At 37.6% G+C, this 18,759-nt stretch overlaps 1 long non-coding RNA gene across 1 annotated transcript in view; it reads left to right on the top strand.

Annotated features, from left to right (window-relative positions):
* The first annotated feature begins 1,119 nt into the window (after nt 1-1,119).
* Nucleotides 1,120-18,759, top strand: part of LOC137772598 (uncharacterized) — a 483,673-nt gene continuing 466,033 nt past the window's right edge. Inside the window, exon 1 of the long non-coding RNA XR_011075504.1 lies at nt 1,120-1,304. This is a non-coding gene — a long non-coding RNA (uncharacterized lncRNA). The remainder of the gene's footprint in view (nt 1,305-18,759) is intronic.

The following is an 18,759-nucleotide window of genomic DNA, read 5'->3' as shown; positions in this document are numbered from 1 at the left end:
GATCTTCCATGTAATGAGCTTCTTAAGAGTAACAAATGTATTGATCAAACCATGACAAAACACCAGGAAACACACACTAGGACTGATGAAAGAACATTATGTGGGAGGCATTCACCATGGTAGAGGTCTATGCTCTCCAATTTCCCATTGTACTTTGGGGGCTGCACACAGGAATCTAGCAAATCTAGAAAGCTTTTAAGAAACTAACTAGCAAAATGATAGTTCCTTCCCTAGCATGATTAAGAGCCAAAATCCATCAACTACATGTATGGCATCGTCTTAGCTCCAAGTCTAGTCTTGTTCTGCTAAGTCTGACATCCATAGATAAGAGAACACACACCTCTTCCTTGACAGGATCAGTGTGCTAATGTGTAAGCCTTAGCGTCCCAGCTCTTTGACATACCTGAACATGGCTGAATCTGCTACATCAGCATTTTACCAGAATTGATTGCTTAAGCATTTTGCTGTAGCTACCTTCCACATGATCTGCAGGAGACCAACTCCTTCTTTGGTAGACTGGCATGTAAGGGAATAAATTTTGGACAAGCCAATTCTTACTTCTCAATGTTGGCTTGATTTTTGTCTTCTTATCACACCATGGTGCTTAGTACTGTGTATTGCAATGTGTAACTGTTGCAAAAAAGGAAATAATGCGTAAGTGAATGAATGAATGAGTAATTATGTAGGAAAAAAAGTGTAGTTACTTGGGCTGTCTTTCCCTCACACCACTTCTCCATTCCTCACCTGTCAAGAAGTACAAACAGATGCCTAGGCACTAATTAGGAACGGAAGTATAACTCTCTTCTATATGATAAATCTCCCTTCTTTGATCTGAAACTCAGAATCACTTCATTGTCAAATAATCCTTACCACATCAACAGTGGAGTCGCAGGTAAAATAAGGGTTCTCTAAGTCTCTTAATGAAAGCTCTCAAGTTTATCTTTTAGTTCCTTTTGAGATGTGATTAAAAAAAAAAAAACTCCCTTATTTATATTAAAAAAATTCCCTGGAATTAAATCCTAAATTCTAATAATAGCTAGCATTTTTGAATGTTCGCTACGTGTGGGTGCTGTAATAAACACTTGACATAGATTATCTCATTTAATCCTCACAGAAACCAAATGAAGTATTTACTGTCATTATCCCTATTTGATGAAGAGGATACGGAGGCGCACAGAGAATTAACAACTTGTCCAAGATCATCTAATGTCGAGTAATCAAGAGTGAATGACCTGAAAGCACACATACCAGCTGGGACCAGCCTTTGACTGAGGGGAAAACTTACAGAGCCAGAGCAGTAGCAGGTGAGCAAGCTTCTCAATGCCAGGTGCACAGGGAACTGGTGAGTAAGACATCAGACCTGAGAGGGGTCGCAGTCTTGAGCTGTGGGGCTCCTAAGCTTCATGGCTGGGGGAACACCAGCTCTAGGATGGTTTGGGGCTGAGGTCCAAACTTTGTGGTTTCAGTTCTGTGATGTAGCAGATTCCTGGCTTCCAGCCCTGTCAACCTCAGCATTTATAACTGGGAGTTTCTCTTTTGGTGGGATCAGGGTCCAGGACCCAAGCCTTTTGTTTAGATTATTGACCTTCAGCTCTGTTCTATCTTATCAGCATTCTGTCAGGATGCCTGCCTTAAGTACTCAGTTTTAACCAGTTTCCATATCTTTTGGGTTTTAATTTCCAAATGATGCTGCTCTTTGAAGGAAGGGGGGATGGCAACTGTCTCTCTGGGAACCTGGCCTGCTAGGTTTCCAGGTCAATCAAATGAATCCTTGCCTGTCACTTAGCTATTATGTGGTGGGACATTTATTCAAGTACTACAGTCTGATGCCAGGGTCTTCCTAGTCTTAAATGATTTGCAATAAGAACTTGATATACTATCCATATGTTCATTTCAGGTAGTATCGTAGTCTACAGTATATACTTTTCCTGTCATATATTTTTTTTCTCGTGTTCCTAGTTGGCCATTTTAAATACTTACATGTTATTCACCTATTTCTAACCATTGTAACTCACAATTCTGGTACTGTATGCTCTGTTAGAGTGGGAGATTTAATTTGGCTGTGAACCGTCTAAAGAAGATATGTTGTTGACTGTGGAATCTATAGGCTTATATACTGGGGTGCTGTTTGGGGATGGATGATAGGAAGATCCTAAGGGGTGGGGTTTCTTAGAAGAAATGATAAATCCAAATTCAGAGTTTGTGACTTCTGTGCTATATATAGGTATCATTAGAAGATTTTAAACTAGAACTAATGATATTAAGAACTTGTCTCTGTGTCAGTTGGGTTATGTGGTTACAGAGTTATTTGTTATCTTGAATTCTTTTTGTTTATGTCACAGTGTCTAATTTCACTCTTTCCAATCATTCTCACTTTAACTTTATAAATTTATAAACTTTATAAACATAGACTGTATTGACCTAAGAGAAAACATCAGTAACGTAACAGTGATAACATCTTTACCACCAAATAGAAGGTTCATGAAGTCAGAGGTGTAATCCGTTTTGTTGATTGCCATATATACCTGGTGCATAGATACTAAAGCAAATGGTTGCTTAATGAACATATATTGTTTTAACAAGGAAAGTAATGAATTAATCTTTTGCTATGAAAATTAATTATTAAACCAGTTAAGTTGTCTTGGGATTTCAAGATATATTTTTAGTTGTGTTTATTTATTAAATTAGAGGTGAAAGGCAGGATTTTCATACTAAGAATTCTTTAAGAGGATGAGATGGGAAATGTGATCATTGTTCCTTATTTTACCACATGCAAATCTTTGGTTTTCACTGGTGAAGGGCCAATATTTCCAAAATGAATTTTTTAAAAAAATCTTGTGATTGTAAGTACTTTCAGGTGTGTAGAAGTGTGTGTGTGTGTGTGTGTGTGTGTGTGTGTGTGTGTGTGTATGTATGGGGAGGGCAGATAATGATTTGAAAAATATACTCATTTCTGGTGATCATCCTTGGTTTTGGATATATAGCTTCCCTCTCTCTAAAAAAGAGAAAAAGAATGTTAAATTGGAAGGGACCAGAGAAATCCCTGCTTGCACATCTCTCCCCTGTAGATAATTATTCCATATTATGTAAGATGCTGAGGCCTTATTTCCTAGTTTTATGTGCTTGCACAAGTTGCTTCATCTTCCTGTGCCTTCTTTCCCCATTGACAGAAAGGGAATAATAATAATACTGATGTCATAATTTTGTTGTGAAGAATCAGTGAGTTACTACATATAAAGTATATAGAACAGTGCCTGGTGCAAAGTAAGCACACAATAAACATTATCATTACTGTTAGTTTCATATGCTAATGCATAAAACATTGCTTTATCCAAGCAACTTACACAAGTCTGGAATGGATGATCTCTGATTTTGGCACCAATGTTCCATAATCCTATAGAGAGCCTTCAAGACTCCCTAGTTGTCTCTTTATGAAAATACAGGTCAAATCAAACCAAAACACATATGAGAGACCACATAATGCCTGTTATGTCTTAATGAAATTGGGTGTCCTGGGACCCCTCCAATCCTCTTTGACATGTCCTCAAACTCTGAGAATGGCCTGGCTTCCTTTGGAGTGTTTTTTAAAACTGGGACTAGCCCAAGACTGACAATGGTGATAGATGAGGAACATTCTAGGATGGTACCTCTGAAACCTCAAGTCACCAACTCTACGTGCAATCCCAATTCAGCAGAGTTTGGAAGGAGCAGAATGAGGTGAACACCTGATTTTTTCCCCCTGTCAACACTTCCAGTCTAATATTGTAGGCAGAATACTAAGACATGGCTTGTGATGGTTCTGCTAGGCAACAGTACCGTGGCAATGAATAGAAGCTCCTTCAGGCAATGAAATATGTAGCTTTTAAAAATGAAAAAAAATATGACTACACCTTTACATCAAAACACACATACACAGCCAGCTGGATTTCAAGAATGTGTGAAGATTTCTTGAGTATTATTTGAAGGTAGTCTTCTGATTTAGATTTCTGTAAACTGTCTTTGGTGCCCTTCTTTCTCTTTCCCTGGCCCTTATCCATATGACATTCTTCCCAATGACCCACTCTCTGACTTTCTTTAGATAACTTGAAAATATTGACTGTACAGACACCAAAGGTGAAAGGAATCTTCATCCCCACTGAACTCCAAAGAGCAATTCTCTTTTCTCACTCCCAGAGGAATGTTTGTAATCTTGTTGGAAGTATTTCTGCTGTGCTATAATGTCTACAGAAAAGAATAATGATCAAAGTTTCTCATTAACTACATTTTAATGGGCTTCATTAAAAAGTCAGCTTTCCCCAGTCTCAAAGTGAAAATAAAAAAAATATTCACTTAATAAATGAAATACACATGTAAAAGTTAAGATGTTTTTAGTCAAAATAATATGATGAAAACAATGTAGGATCCATCACTGTATTTCAGAGTTTTTAGATCCAGGGACATTTTGAATAAAAAGTGAAAGGCCCCTATCCTTACAAAATAGACATACACACAAAATAAAACCTATAAAAATTTTGACGATAATTCCAGGAGATGTATTTGATGAAGCCTATTCAGATATATCATATAGAAATGTATAGATCTCAGATTAAAACCCCTGCATTGACTCAGGTTATTGCCAGACCCTTGCAATCAGTGCATGACGAGACCCTACCATGCAGTGAATGGGTTACAGGTGTGCCAAGATCTTAGTTCCTTTCTATCTTCAAGGCAGAGAGATAGGGTCAAGGGTAGCTAAAACTTCAGGGTCTTTTTCCTCTCATTGTGAGCAAGCATGACAATTTCCCCCATTAAACCCTAGAAGTCTTATTTTCTACATGATTTTTAACATGAAATGGGTTGAACACAGTGCTAAAGAATGAATTGTTCATTTATTCTTTCAGTGAAAGTTTTTTGAATACCTCTTATTAATTATGAACAAGTATGTTAGATATGGGTGGAGTAATAAAGGTGACTAAGTTGATTCTCTAACCTTGAGGCAATCATAGCTACAAGGGGAGATAACCAAATAATGACGTATACTACCGTAGGCCGTATGTGGAGACCTATTGGAGCACAGAGGACAGTCAGCCTAATTTTATTTGGAATGAAAAGCAGGGTGAGGACCTGAACTTTGTGCATTAGGTGGAGTTCACCAAAGTGAGTGTATGTCGTAGTATCATTTTGCCAACAAATAATTTTCTGTTACAACATTTTTAATGGTTGCATACTATGTCACAGTGTGGATATAACACAGATAATTTAATTGAGCCCTTATTTTTTTGTCATTGGGTTAGTTCCATTTTTTGGCAACTATGAACAGCATTGAGATAAAGATTTGTATGGTGAAATCATAGTACATGCCTGTGATTCTCTTCTTAGAATACAGCCCTAGATGTGAACTTACTGGCTCAAAGGACCATCAATTTTTTAAAGCTTAAGTAAATTTTCTCAAGCTAACATTATAGAAGAGTAGGGCTTTAACTGTAGTGGAGCGTAATAAATACTTACTGAATCTCCCTTTTATTTTTGACAATAGGTACCAGTTAGTTGCTAAAGCCTAGCAATAAAATTCAAATGTTCTAAATATTTTAGGTTAGCAACGTTAATTTCTAACAGGAAATGTGCACTATCTGTATAGTTGCATTCAATTCATTATATGGCCCGCATTTCGAAAATTCCGACTCCTTGTCCATATAAATAACTTTAAAATTGCTGGACTCTGGTCTGAAATTTGCTCCTAAAATACAGGAAAGTTCCAGAATTGGATAAAGAGACAGAAATCTGGGATAAAATCCATAGTCTTCCACCTATTTCCTGTGTCACTTAATCTCTCAGACCTTCAGTGTTATCATCTGAAAAAGGAACATAAGGTTAACATTCTCTTTCTGCTTCAACAAATCAAATGAGTAATATAAATAAAAATATATAGATGATAGATGGATCTCTAACTTGGTATTCTGGTATAACCCATTATTCATATTGGTTTTTAAATCTATCATGAATCTCTTTACTTATGGAAAAAAGAATAGGCATCATGCAAAGTGTACACTTCTCTCATGCTTGTCAGTGTATTATGAGTTTTTCATATTATCTCGATGTGGGGCACTGACTTGAAGGATCTGGACTTATTTTTGAACTCTCGTCAGCGTTCCATGATTAACGTTGCCCAGAAGAGAAATGCTATTTTGCATCCTGCATCTTCAGTGCAACTGTCAGCAAATAAGGAAGGCATCGTCTTTACCATCATTATTGCTAACGTAAGAAGCAGAAAAGAACAGCTGGATTTTCACACACTGGGCTGGTAGAAGCACTGACATTTAGTGAAATCTGTTTTCAATTTCTACCTACGTCTTTTTGCTTTAAGAATGTATTTAAAGGGGAAAATATCATTTTTATCCCAGACTAATTTTAAACTCCAAATCTGGGATATTTACAGATCTCAAAGTTGTTTATCTCAATGTTGCTTTTCCTCCTTGACATAAAAATGCAAAGTTACTGCTGATTGCATAGTATCTATTTTGCTTATCTACTTTTACTGCTCTGTTTTCTCTGTGTCCTAAATTCCCTGTAATGTTTCAGTTTCTCTCTGTTCTCCAATTTGGCTAAAATTTATAATGGCAGTGGGTAGAAATAATCTTTTAAAATGAAGAATTGGAAGGGTTAAATCTTGCTGCAATAAAAGGGCAATACTGTAGCTCAGACATTTGCTCTTTAAACAGGAAAAAAAAAATCTGTAGCCTCTATAGTTACAGTGGGCCAAAATTAGGTAGTCTATGTGGTAATTTTGTTGAATCAGTTTCTTTTTTCTATTGCATACATGGTGGGATCGTGAAATAGTGCATCCACTTTGTAAAGCAGTTTGGCAGTTCCTCAAAATGTTAAACATAGAGTTATCATATGATCTAGAAATCCTGCCCATAGGTGTATACTAAGAGAATTAAATGTATTTCTTCACAAAATTTTGTACATGAATGCTCATAGCAGCATGATTCATAATAGTCCAAAAGTGGAAACAACCCAAATGTCTATCAACTAATGAATGAATAAATGAAATATGGTACATCATAAAATGAAAAATTATTTGGCCACTGAAAAGGAATGAAGTACTGATACAGGCTATAACACAGGTGAACTGTGAAAACGTTATAGGCAATGAAAAAATGGCCACATATTATATTACTCCATTTATGTGAAGTGTCCAAAACTGACAAATGCACAGAAACAAAAAATAGATTACTAGTTTCCAAGAGTGGGAGGCAAAGGAGACTGAGGAGTGGTTGCTAAAGGGTATGGGATTTCTTTTTGAAGTTATGAAATGTTCTAAAATTAGATTTTAGTGATCATTGCACAGCTCTGTGAATATACTAAAAACCACTGATTTACATACTTTAACACAGTGACTTTTTGGCATGTGAATTATATCTCAGTAAAGCTCAGATAAAAGTAACATATATTCATTAATAAAAAGTAGAAATTGGGAATGGTGGAAATGAATGGGGAAATCATGACTAAACAGTTTAGCGTCCTAAGCCTTTCATGTTTAACATTCTTTATGAACATTTCTATTTTTAATGACTTTGGAATGTCTTTTAACTACATGAACCACAATTAAGCATTTCTTTGTTTCAAGTGTAGATGATTGCCAACTACTCACTAGTATCAGATTTTTTTCTTCTTTTTTATTGAGAACCAGGCAAAATGTCTGTGGTCACCGACGCACACTTGTTATAGTGGTCAGTCTTCTAGGACCTGGACATATACTCCAGGAAATAACTAGCAGCTGGCAGCCTGGTTATCATAGAGGTTCTTGTCCTCTCACCTGGGTCACTGCTATCATTGTAACTCATTGTAGGAACAGAGACCTACAATGAGACAGCCCACAGTAATTGAAAATGTCTTTCATATACTCCTTATATGGGGGAAAACGTGGGTGTCCATTTTTTTCTCATTGAAAACATATTTTAAGACTTCACGTAGCTAAACGTGGCAGGCAAGTAATTCACAGACTTGTAGGCCACAAACTCTGATAGTCTAGGATGGAGAATAGGACAACAGGTTAGTTGAAAAGCTTCCTGTGTCTTTTTACTAATGCAAGATTTAGTACATTTAAGGATATTATAATGAGATCAAATCAAATTTACAGCAGAATGAGGGAATGAGAATAACAAATGGAGGTCAAAATGTGCTTTCACAGTTCTCTGTTGCACCAGTTAGATCTACAGGGCAGAGACTTAATGCAAGTTGATGTGTGATTGCTCCAGTTTTAAAACAATGCAATTCAGTTTACTTCTGGTTTCATTATGGCTGTGGAGATAGCACTTGAGTAATTCAAAGATAAGAGAAATGGTAGGGGTAGGGGTATCGAGTGTGTGTACGGAAGTGTATTTTGATCCTGCACTTTATTGTTATAACATGCAGGGATATAGTAACTCTTTCACATGTAGTCTGTTATGATTTCATCTGATATAACTGAGAGCTAGCAGCTTTGCCTCTCAAAGAAGTCATGCGGTCAGTCCCACTAAATGTGACACATTCACTGTGTGGTAGAGACAATTCAGAGAGTAGACTTAGACGTACAGTCATATGACCTGGTGCTTAAACTAAATTAAAATGAGTGTGCTAACACTTTGTCGGTTTTCACTTCTTCAGCCTCACAACAGTTTATAAAAGGGAGACGTTTGTATGAGAAAAAGTCCCCATTGGGGATTAATGCCCAAGTCTCTGCAAAATTTTACATAAAATAAACAAATCTTATCATAGGACTTGATATGTTACCAAGTCATTTCATGGAGTAATTAACACATATCCTGTCCTAATCCTATGGGAATGTTTATATTACAGAGTTTACAGTGTATAGAAACTGAGAATCAAAGTGATTTTAACTTTTCAATAATCAAAGTATAAAAACAAGAACTGGGACAGGAAGTAAGAAAATCAAATCACATTTGTGAAGCCCCTATTCTAGCATTATCCTAGAAGTTTCTAAAGTGTTAACACATTCAATCCTCCGGAAATCATAGGAGGTGGACTGCATTATCTCCATTTCACAGAGAAGAAAGCTGAGGGTCCCAGATCACAAGCCAAGGTCTTAGGAGATTTGCAATTCAGCGCAACAGGTTTTAAAGCTTACATTTTTACTTTAGACCACGTATTCTAAACCCAATCATGATGTTGGGAAGATACTCTTCTTTAGAAGAGTCTGCAAGTGATGACTTGCAGTGTCACTGCCTTGCAGACCTTGATTAAATTCTTAATACGGTAGTCACCCATACATTTTATTTGCTACATGTGTTTTCTAAAAGGTTAGAATTCATTCTTTGGTAAGGGCACTGGGAAAGCCCAAATCAAAAGTAATCTTGATTAGAAAAAAAAAAATGCTGTGGAAGGGAAGATTGGACTTTCTTCACATGTTCAATATTGTTCCTGGTGCAGGCTCTCCCTGACACACACACACTTTGGTCATACCTTAAATTAAAGTAAATAAACAAAAAGATAAAGCTTAGTTGGCCTCATAGTAACTGGATAAATGTATGGACTCCACAGCATCCACTAGAGGATGACAGACCAATGAGAGCTCAGTTCAGCCCTTACCCTGCAGTGGAGGAATCAGTGAGAATGCTGTCGGCTTCGTCATTAGAGCACCATCCCGTGTCTCTTCTAAATACTGCTCCTTCTTACCATAGAACAGTGTATAAACGATAAACTATGAGGCTCCATTTCTTTCCACAGTCTTTGAAGCTCTTTCCCTTCTGTATTCACTCCGTTCACTCCATTCTTAGGGAAGCCATTCTGGCTTCACTAAGGGCAGAGGGATGGATGCCAATGGCTCCTGGACCTAGAACCTTCTAATTCACCTTCAGGTACTAGACAGCTTTACCAGCCCACAACTGACAACCATCATTGTGACCAAAGGATGTCATATTAGTTTGCTCCGGCTGCCATGACAAAATACCATAGGCTGGCAGGCTTATACAACAAAAATTCATTTTCTCATATTCTGGAGGCTGGAGGTCCAAGTTCAAGATCAAAGTGCCAGCGGGATTGATTTCTGGTGAGACCTCTCTCCTTGGCTTGCAGGAAAGGCCTCACATGGCCTTCCCTCTGTGCACACACATTACTGGTGTCTCCTCCTCTTCTTAAGAAGACACCAGTCCTAACACAACACTGTAAATCAACTATACTCCAATAAAAATTAATTTAAAAAAAAAATCCTACTCAGGGGGGAAAAAAAAAAAAAGACACCAGTCCTATCAGATTAGGGCTTCACCCTTTTGACCTCATTTAACCTTAGTTACCTCCTTAGAGGTACTATCTCCAAACAGTCACATTGGGGGTTGGAACTTCAACATAAATGAATTTTAAGGAGATACAATTCAGTCTGTAACACATACGACTGCATTAATTTGTTCAGAGGAATTATACTCCAACCCCTGGATCTTTGTAATCACCAGAGGGATAGAGAGGGGAACTTTAAAAATGCTCATGTCCAGGCCATACCCCAGAACAATTAAATCAGAATCTTCTACGCTAGGGAAGGGCATAGTAAGCACTTCTTAAAACCTCCCCATGTAACTATAAATTTACATCTAGGATTAAAAACAGAGACTTAAGTTGTTTAAGACCTATTGGTCCAATGCTTAATGCATACAATGTTGTGAATCCTATTGGGGAAAAGGAAAGAAGAATTAATGCTGGCATTTTAAGCATATTATAATGTGCTTACAAAGAATATGTACTGTATATTATACTTATTTTTATCAATACACTGTATTGCATGATATACTGAAAAACAAATACCATATACCATAGTATACTTAGGGACGTAAGGACAAGATAATAGGCACAGTTCTAGAATCAGACAGCTAGGGTTCTAATTCTGATTACGTGATCTTAACAGTCCTGAGAAAACTAAGAATGATGATAATAGTGTCTATCTTTGTTATGAGATTAAATGAGATTATACATGCAAAGCTTCAAATAATCCGTCAGCGTTATTATTAGCAATAAAGAAGTCAGATGCAGAAAAACCGGAAGTGTCTATTCCCATTTATCTTCACCCTGATACACTAAAATTCTCAATCTTTGAGATTCAGCAATGTGTCCTTGCAAAGCCTAAATTATCTACATTTTATATACCAAAGTGGTGGGACTTGGGACAGTCAAAGGGCATATGGAAATAGCAGAAACAGTAGTTAAGGTCACGGTGGAGATACTGGAAAAGCTTCGAGCAAACTTCTACCTATTGGAGATGATTTGGGGGCACTGTGAGGGTGATGCTAGAGCATAAAGGCAGCCTTTTATAGGTCACTCCTGTTCTGTTGGAATATTAGATTTTTTGTCATTAATTTTAAGAATCCACAAACCCAACTTGCTGAAAATTTTCAGGAGATACCGAACAAATGTGTTTTGAGTTGAAGCTGCCCTATGTTTCTCAGCTTTTTCTAAAACACTGAGCAGTTCAGTTTGGCATTTCAATCTGTCTCCTCTTATATTTATATTATAAAAAAGCAGACCTGGTAGAAATGTTGCTTCTGAGCCCTGAGCATGGTGAAAGGATAAATCTTTTGTTCACTTCTGTTAGAGATGTTTCCTTATTCTCATTTGAAGTGTGTGGGAAGCCTTTCCTGTCTAATCTTTAGCATTTTGATGAAATTGCCATAAAAAGCTTTTCTGTGTTTTGTGTGAATCTTTATCTCAACTGGAGGTTTAAAGGGGGTTAAAGGGGGCTATTTTCCTGGTATGTTTAAAGTATACTGCTTCTGTGTAGAAACACTGACCAGCTAAGGAGGGTTCATCTTAAATCATTTAGTGGTTCAATGCATGGCTTCAGAGCTAACCTGCCCAGTTTGAAATTTTGCTTTTGACATTCACTAGCTTACCTTCTCTAAAACTCAGATTACTCATCTGCAAAATGAGGGTAATAATGGCAGGTACTTCAAAGTTGTCATGATCATTAACTTTGCTACTGCATAGGAAACACTTAGAACACTGCTGGGTCCATGGCCAGCATGACTCTGTGTTAAGGATTCCTGAAGCTTACTTTAAGCTTCTTTTGCCAAACCCACTAAAGGCGTTAGGCTAATGTCTAGGAGAAAGAAAACTCACCTCTGAGCCACACTGGTCTGGGTTTGAATCTTGACTCCTTCACTTAGGAGCTGAGTACTTTTAAGTAGCAATCACTAGTAGCCTTTGTTAACTCATTTCTAAAGTGGAGCAATTATAAGGTCCCCTTTGTATATTTGGTGTAATGATTAAATGAGATGAATTTACACTGTCACTGTCTGAGTTTAAGTCACAGTTTATTACCTCTTGCCTTCGGGGTTGCGGTAGCCTCACAACTGGTCTTGCAGCCTCCGTTCTTACCCATTCACTAGCCACTCATCATGCAACAATCTAAATAATTTAAAATATAAATTAAATCATGATACTTTCCTGCTTAATATGTTTATTGGCTTTCTATAAATTTTTGGAATAAACGCCAGTCTTACAACCATGGTATATGTGGCCATGTCGCAGTAATCTACCCATGCCTAAATTTCCAAGCTTATCTTGGACTCTGCCTACTCCCTTGTTCAATATATTCCAGTCACACTTGATTTTCTTATGTTCCTGGAACATACCAAGCTCTTTTCTACCTCAGGACCTTTGCACATGTTCATGCTTAGAAAATTCTGGCATCTATAAGGGATCAGTGTTCCTTTTCAACCTGTACATCTCTACTCAAAGTCATCTCTTCAGACAGGCCTTTTCTTACCATCTGATCTAAAGTGGGCAGCCCTCCAGGGTGATCTACATCATACCTCATCTCTTTAGTATGCGTTGTCATGCTTTACAAGTATCTTGTTTATATATCTGTTTAGTTGTGCATTGTTTCTCTTCTCTGAAACTTGCAGGTAGGATCTTGTCTGAATTGGTCATCATTACATTCCATAGTCCCTGGTATATATTAAGTGCTCAGTGAGTATCAGTGGAAGGGAGAAGGGAATGAAGGAAAAAAAGAAAGAATGATAGCATCAAAGGTGCTCAATATATTTTAACACTATTAAAGAAAATAAAGTTGTACACCTTCAATATATATAATTTTTATTCACCATATATACAAAAATAAGCTGGAAAAGTAAAAAAAAAAAAAAAAAAGAAAAGAAAAAAGAAAGAAAGAAAAAATTATAAAGACAAAGTATGGAATTGAAAAGTTTTACTAACAATTAGAGAATGCCATTCACCAGAGAATCTGGACTCTGGAATGGACTTCTGGGGAGGAAAAAATGGAGTAGTCTTTTAAAGCCATGAGTCAGAGAACTGTCTCTCAAGAGGAAAGTGGTGTCTCTCTCAAAGTGGTGTTGCTTAGCTATCAACCTCTGGACGTGTCCATTAGGTAAGTCCCGGAACTAGCTGGAGGTTATCCACTGTGCAAGGATTTTGGCACCAAAGCTGCTTCTGCTACAATCACATCACACCCAAGTCGTTAAGTGTTCAAAGCAGAATATGGTACCCAGTCAGGTCTACACTGGTTTCAGCAGGCTAGCTGGTCAAATCGGGATTTGGCAGGGCCATCTCTCCCTTACAGCTTCCATCATTTCCTCTTTCACTGAGCAGCAAAGTCCATCTATGGATAATCTTAATTCCTTGCAGTCTGCATCATGGCACTTCTATTTCTAGAAGACCAGGATGATACTTTCTTTCCAAATCTGTTCTTGAAAGCTCTTGTCTCACTGAAATAGCTTTTCCTGTCTCCACCAGCTGGACACTCAAAAAAACATTATCTCAAAAGGACTTATTTTAGTTTTTCCATCCATCATCTGGAGAAAAAAATGTGAGGATTCATTCTGATCTAACAACTGTGTGTGGCTGCTTCAGAGAGAGAGAGACAAAGAGACAGAGAACATACCTGGTGAAACGCCTCCTACTTCGCATAAACGTCCCCCACGAGTGACTTCTCCAGAAGACGTTCTCCCACAGGCTGGCTTGAAGGGCAGGCATTTGGGGCTGTGAAGGTTGTGTGTACAAACATATTCTCAGCAATACTGATACTGCTATTCAGTTTTGATTGCTCACCTTATTCCAGGTGCCGTTCTCAAAGCTTCCCATAGATTAGTTCACTTAACACTCACATTCAACCAATGAGGAAACTGAGGCACAGAGAGGTGGATTGTGGTGTCTGAGGTGACCCATGAAGTTGTGTGGCTGAGATGGTAACCATATAATCTGGCAGCAGGTGATTTACTCTTAACCACTACAGTCTATTCCCTAGATGGTGCTAGTTTTATCGTTTCTGTGTTTCTACGTCTAGGTCTGTGGGATACAAGGGCTATCACGCTTATCGAAAAAAAAGTTTGCAACTTTACCTTAAAAATATTAATCATCTAAGACCAATGGCCTCTGAAAAAATAATTGCTTCCTATTTGCTTCCAAGCAAAATTTCAGGCTTGTAATTATAATTCTACATCTAAAGCTGTCCAGTGTTTGAATCCTTGTTACCAAAGCAGCTGCCTTTTCCTCAGCATCTTAGATGAAATTTGCAGAACTCAAAGGTTTATATTCAGTATATTCTAGAATTTTGTTATGGGGTTTTCAAGCAGGTAGGATCCTCAGAAGGGCAGATGTATAGAGTAAACCACCCATTCTGTTGGTCCAGGTGTCTATCTGTATCCCATTCTCAAGAAGATAGGAGAAATGGAAGGTAAAACATAGAGGTTGGGCTGAGTTTAAGGATTCCCTGAAGAAATAAGGCCTTCCTTGGTAAGTACAGCCCAAGAAGCTGATAAAAGGGGTCTGTTTTCAAAGCAAGAGTTTCCAGTGACTTAGAATCAAAGTAATATAACATCATACTTCTTTGATACATTATCAACTATGTGTGCATATGTGTATATAGTCTGAGTCTCTGAGAGACTCAATTTATTATTAAATAGTTGTTTGGGGGAAAATCATCTTTATACCACAGAGGATCCATTTCAGCTTCTTAAAGAAAAGATCAAGAAAAGAATATTGAAGAAGACAGCATTTCTGTCTCAGCTCTGCTATTTGAAAACTGAAGGAGATTTAAGTCAGTCACTAAACCTTAGTGGTCTTATATCTGAAATGCGAAGATAAGAGTTCTATTTTAAGGCTCTTTTGAGGATTCGTTTTAAAAAATGTGTGACAAGTGATTTTAGTGTCAGGCCTGATACATAGAGGACACTCGGCAAATGACAGTTAATAAAAGGAAATCATTATGTAGATAATACAAAAATCCTTAGTTTCAGGCTTCTGATAAAACTTGAGAGGGGGCAGCAGAATTAACTCCCTAATTAACTGAGGAGCTAGTGTTTATTCTATGTAAACCTTGTAACTGGGTTTTTCTGTCAGGACCTGAAGGGTTAAGCCTAGAGCCGCCACTAGGTGTCAGGTTGGGATCGCTTTTGGAAGCACAAACTCCCTTAGCTGGTTCCAAACAAGAAGAGGCACTTTCTAAGTTAATTTCAGCTACTGTTCAGTTTCACTAAATAGAGATTCTTACTCTGCACATGTCAAATCTTCGGAATCTTTCGCTTTGTCTTACAGGTATTTGCAACCATTTAAACTTTTCACCCCACCACGCAGATCTAACAGGAGGTAGATTTTGAACTAGGGAAGGTTTGACTTAATGGGGACATGCTGTAGGGAGAGAAAGATCTCTCTTAGTCTTGTAACCCCCATAATATCCTTTAGTTCCCCCATCCTAGGATACCTGATATTAACATCGACACTGAGACGTAATCTTGCTCTTACTATAAAATCTGCCACAGGGATGCAATTGATGCTACCCGTGGATAAGTTCCATATATGGAAATCTGGAGCGCCCACTGGTTTTCTTCATCACATCTCCTCATCCTCCTACTTTCCACCCTCTTTCTGTGCACTACCTTCCCAGCCAGTGTCCCCAGCATTATTCTTCTCCTTGGGCCATTTGGTTAAGTTGGAAAGAAATTTTACAAATAAAGTGATCCAGATTGGAGTGTTAGTCATTCAACAATGTGCCAATTCCAGAAAGACTGTGTTTTAAAAGAAGGTTTGCGGGGCTATGTTTTGACCACAGAGAATGGCAATTCAGCACAATTAAACTAGGTGATGGTAGAGGAAAAAGGATGGTTTGAAGCCCAGGGGGTGGGTTCAACAGAACAGATTACTCTGTTCTGGAAATATTTCATATAGCTACCTGTTCTATTATAAAGAAAGCTCTGTCTCCAGGCATGTACAGATATTTAGTAATGGTTGTTAATACAAACTGAAGCCTTTTTTTTGGGGGGGATTGAATAGGTTAACTCTACCTAGATCAAGTAAAAATAAAATAAAAAGAGAAATTATGCCAAAGAAATCCCCTGGAGGGAAACAAGTATCTGTCTGAACCTATGAAGGAGAAGTCACAAGCAAAATGCAGAACCAGATAAAATCCTAGAGTAGTCAAATTACAACAAAATAGTCACAAGTTGCTAGGATTTGAACACCTGTAGAAAGTCTCATTATATCATAAAAGAAATGTCCTTTCACTCCCTGGAAAATTTCTGATTTTTAACACATTGCAGAATAATTCATTCATACTATCCTTCCTTCAAAAATTATTTAGAATACCTACTAATAGTCATCATTATTCTAGGAACTAAAGACATGACAAAAAATAAGATCAAGATTGACAATATCCCTACCTTTGTGAAACTTACATTCTGATTGACAAAGCAGACATCAAATAATTGAAAAAAAATATAACATTTCAGAAGTGAGAAGTCTATGAAGAGAGTAAAGCAGGGTTAGGAGCTGGAGACTCACAAGACAACATGGCTTTTCATATAAGCTTTTGTAGAAGTAAATAGGATAACGAAAATGAACAAGAAGGTTTAGGCTCGTTGGCTGTATAATCTTGAGCTGGTCCCAGAGGCTTGGTTCACTTATCTTTAAAATAGGAATGATGCTGAGAGGTAAGGAGTGCTTATATTTTATCTGTGAACTCTGGAAAGGACCTCTGAGCAGGTGACTGGTGGCTGAGGTTTGAATTTTGAGGAGCCAGCCACAAGATCTATGAAAAGGCTTTGCAGAGGGAAAGTCCAGCTAGCATAAGATTTCTGCCCCTGGAACTGTCTTAGCGGGGTTCTAGGAATCACAGGACGGCCAGCATGGCTGGAGTTTCATAAGCAAGGGGTAGAGATGGGGAAAGGTGAATTCACTGAGAGATTACAAGGAATTATGTAAAATGCTCCAAGTGAAAGTTTCTAGCATAGATTGCAGCCAATGTGATGTTCAACACACCTATCCAAAAAGTCCCCATTCCACCTGAAATAAAATTCACATTCCTTACTAACTCTTTACCTGCAAAGTTCTCTTGATCTTTGCATCCTAAGATAAAGTCTTACACGTGGAAGTGCTCAGAAATGTTCTGTTCAGTGAGTGTGCCAGCCCGTCCTGAAGAGGAATCACATTATGGGAAACTCTGCTAGTTGCCATCCAGCCTTTCGCAGCCCCCTCAGTTCCTGTTGGCGGAGTTTGTGTCCCACTGAAGTGGTTCAGTCAGCTCCCTGAGTCCCCTGCTGCTAAACCTTGGCAGGTCATCCAGTTCTGGCCGATGAGACAGGAGAGAATACGTGAGAATGTTCTTCTTTCCTCATCAAGAGAGACACCCAAGGCCTGCCAGTCTCTTCCTGCTTTTGAACATTATAGTGTGAGGGTGAGGTGCTTAGAGCTGCTGCAGTCATTTTCTTTTAAGGGGGAAACCATCAAAAGCTGAAGATAATGGGAATATGGAAAACTCCTAGGTTTTTGGAGACATAATAACCATTGAATAAACTGGGGAATCACCATCTCTTGATTTACTGTTTTGGAAATTACTAAGTGCTCTACTGTTCAAACTACTATTTTATTTTAGTGCCATGCAAGGGCATAAAATCCACACTTAGTAAACATTTTTTTGTTGAGTGAACTTATTAAGACTTAATTCTTCAATAAACAAAGGCATTAGTATCTGACACTTTTAGAGGAATTTTAACCCAAGGATGAAATAACTAAAACAATAGTCAGGGCACCTGTGTTCTAGATTTTACTCAATACTGAACTAAGTAAGAGTTGAGTAAACAGAGAGGTCCCAGGAGACTTGCTTCTACTCTTTATACTTACGTAAAGTTTGAAGTACATGTTTGTCTCCGGATTATGTCTCTGTGACTTTTATTGCGTCAATGAAGTCACACTCCTCACCAGTGTATCAGCAGCTAGAGCGTCTTGAAAAAGACCTCTGTGAAAACTATCTTTCCCATAGACTAAAGGTGGCCATACTTTTTATTTTCTATGACTCCCTTCCATATCTTTTGTTTAAAATGCTCTTTTCAGAAGGACTCATCTTGCAGAGAAGAGGAACACGTGCCTTCTTTGTTTGGATTCCAATTTGTAGGTAGATTCTCAAATGCCTGCATAACTTTCTCCTTGAAGCAAATGTTTCACTTGACATTCAAAGTGTGTTTACTGACATTTTCTGAATCCTGCAAATGTTGATATTGATAATAGATATTTAAATATTTTCTTATTTTTCACTTCCTAAAAAATTAAAGGATTATTATCAGTGATACCTGGGTAACTGTTATAATGTATAATTGTATTTTTAACCTTGGTAACTGTTATAATTATTCATAGTAATATAGATCTCCACCATAATACTATTTATTAAAGGAAAGGCAGATATAAAGGCTCTTAGAATGAAGTGTAGTACATGAATATATTTCATGTTAGGAATCAGACAGCTGCTATGGCATATACAATGGAAGAATAGTATAAATTTAGTAA

This window comes from Eschrichtius robustus, chromosome 11 (genome assembly GCF_028021215.1).
Source record: "Eschrichtius robustus isolate mEscRob2 chromosome 11, mEscRob2.pri, whole genome shotgun sequence".
NCBI lineage: Eukaryota > Metazoa > Chordata > Mammalia > Artiodactyla > Eschrichtiidae > Eschrichtius > Eschrichtius robustus.
The sequence above is the reverse complement of the archived record's forward strand: the minus strand, read 5'-3'. Positions and strand labels throughout refer to the sequence as shown.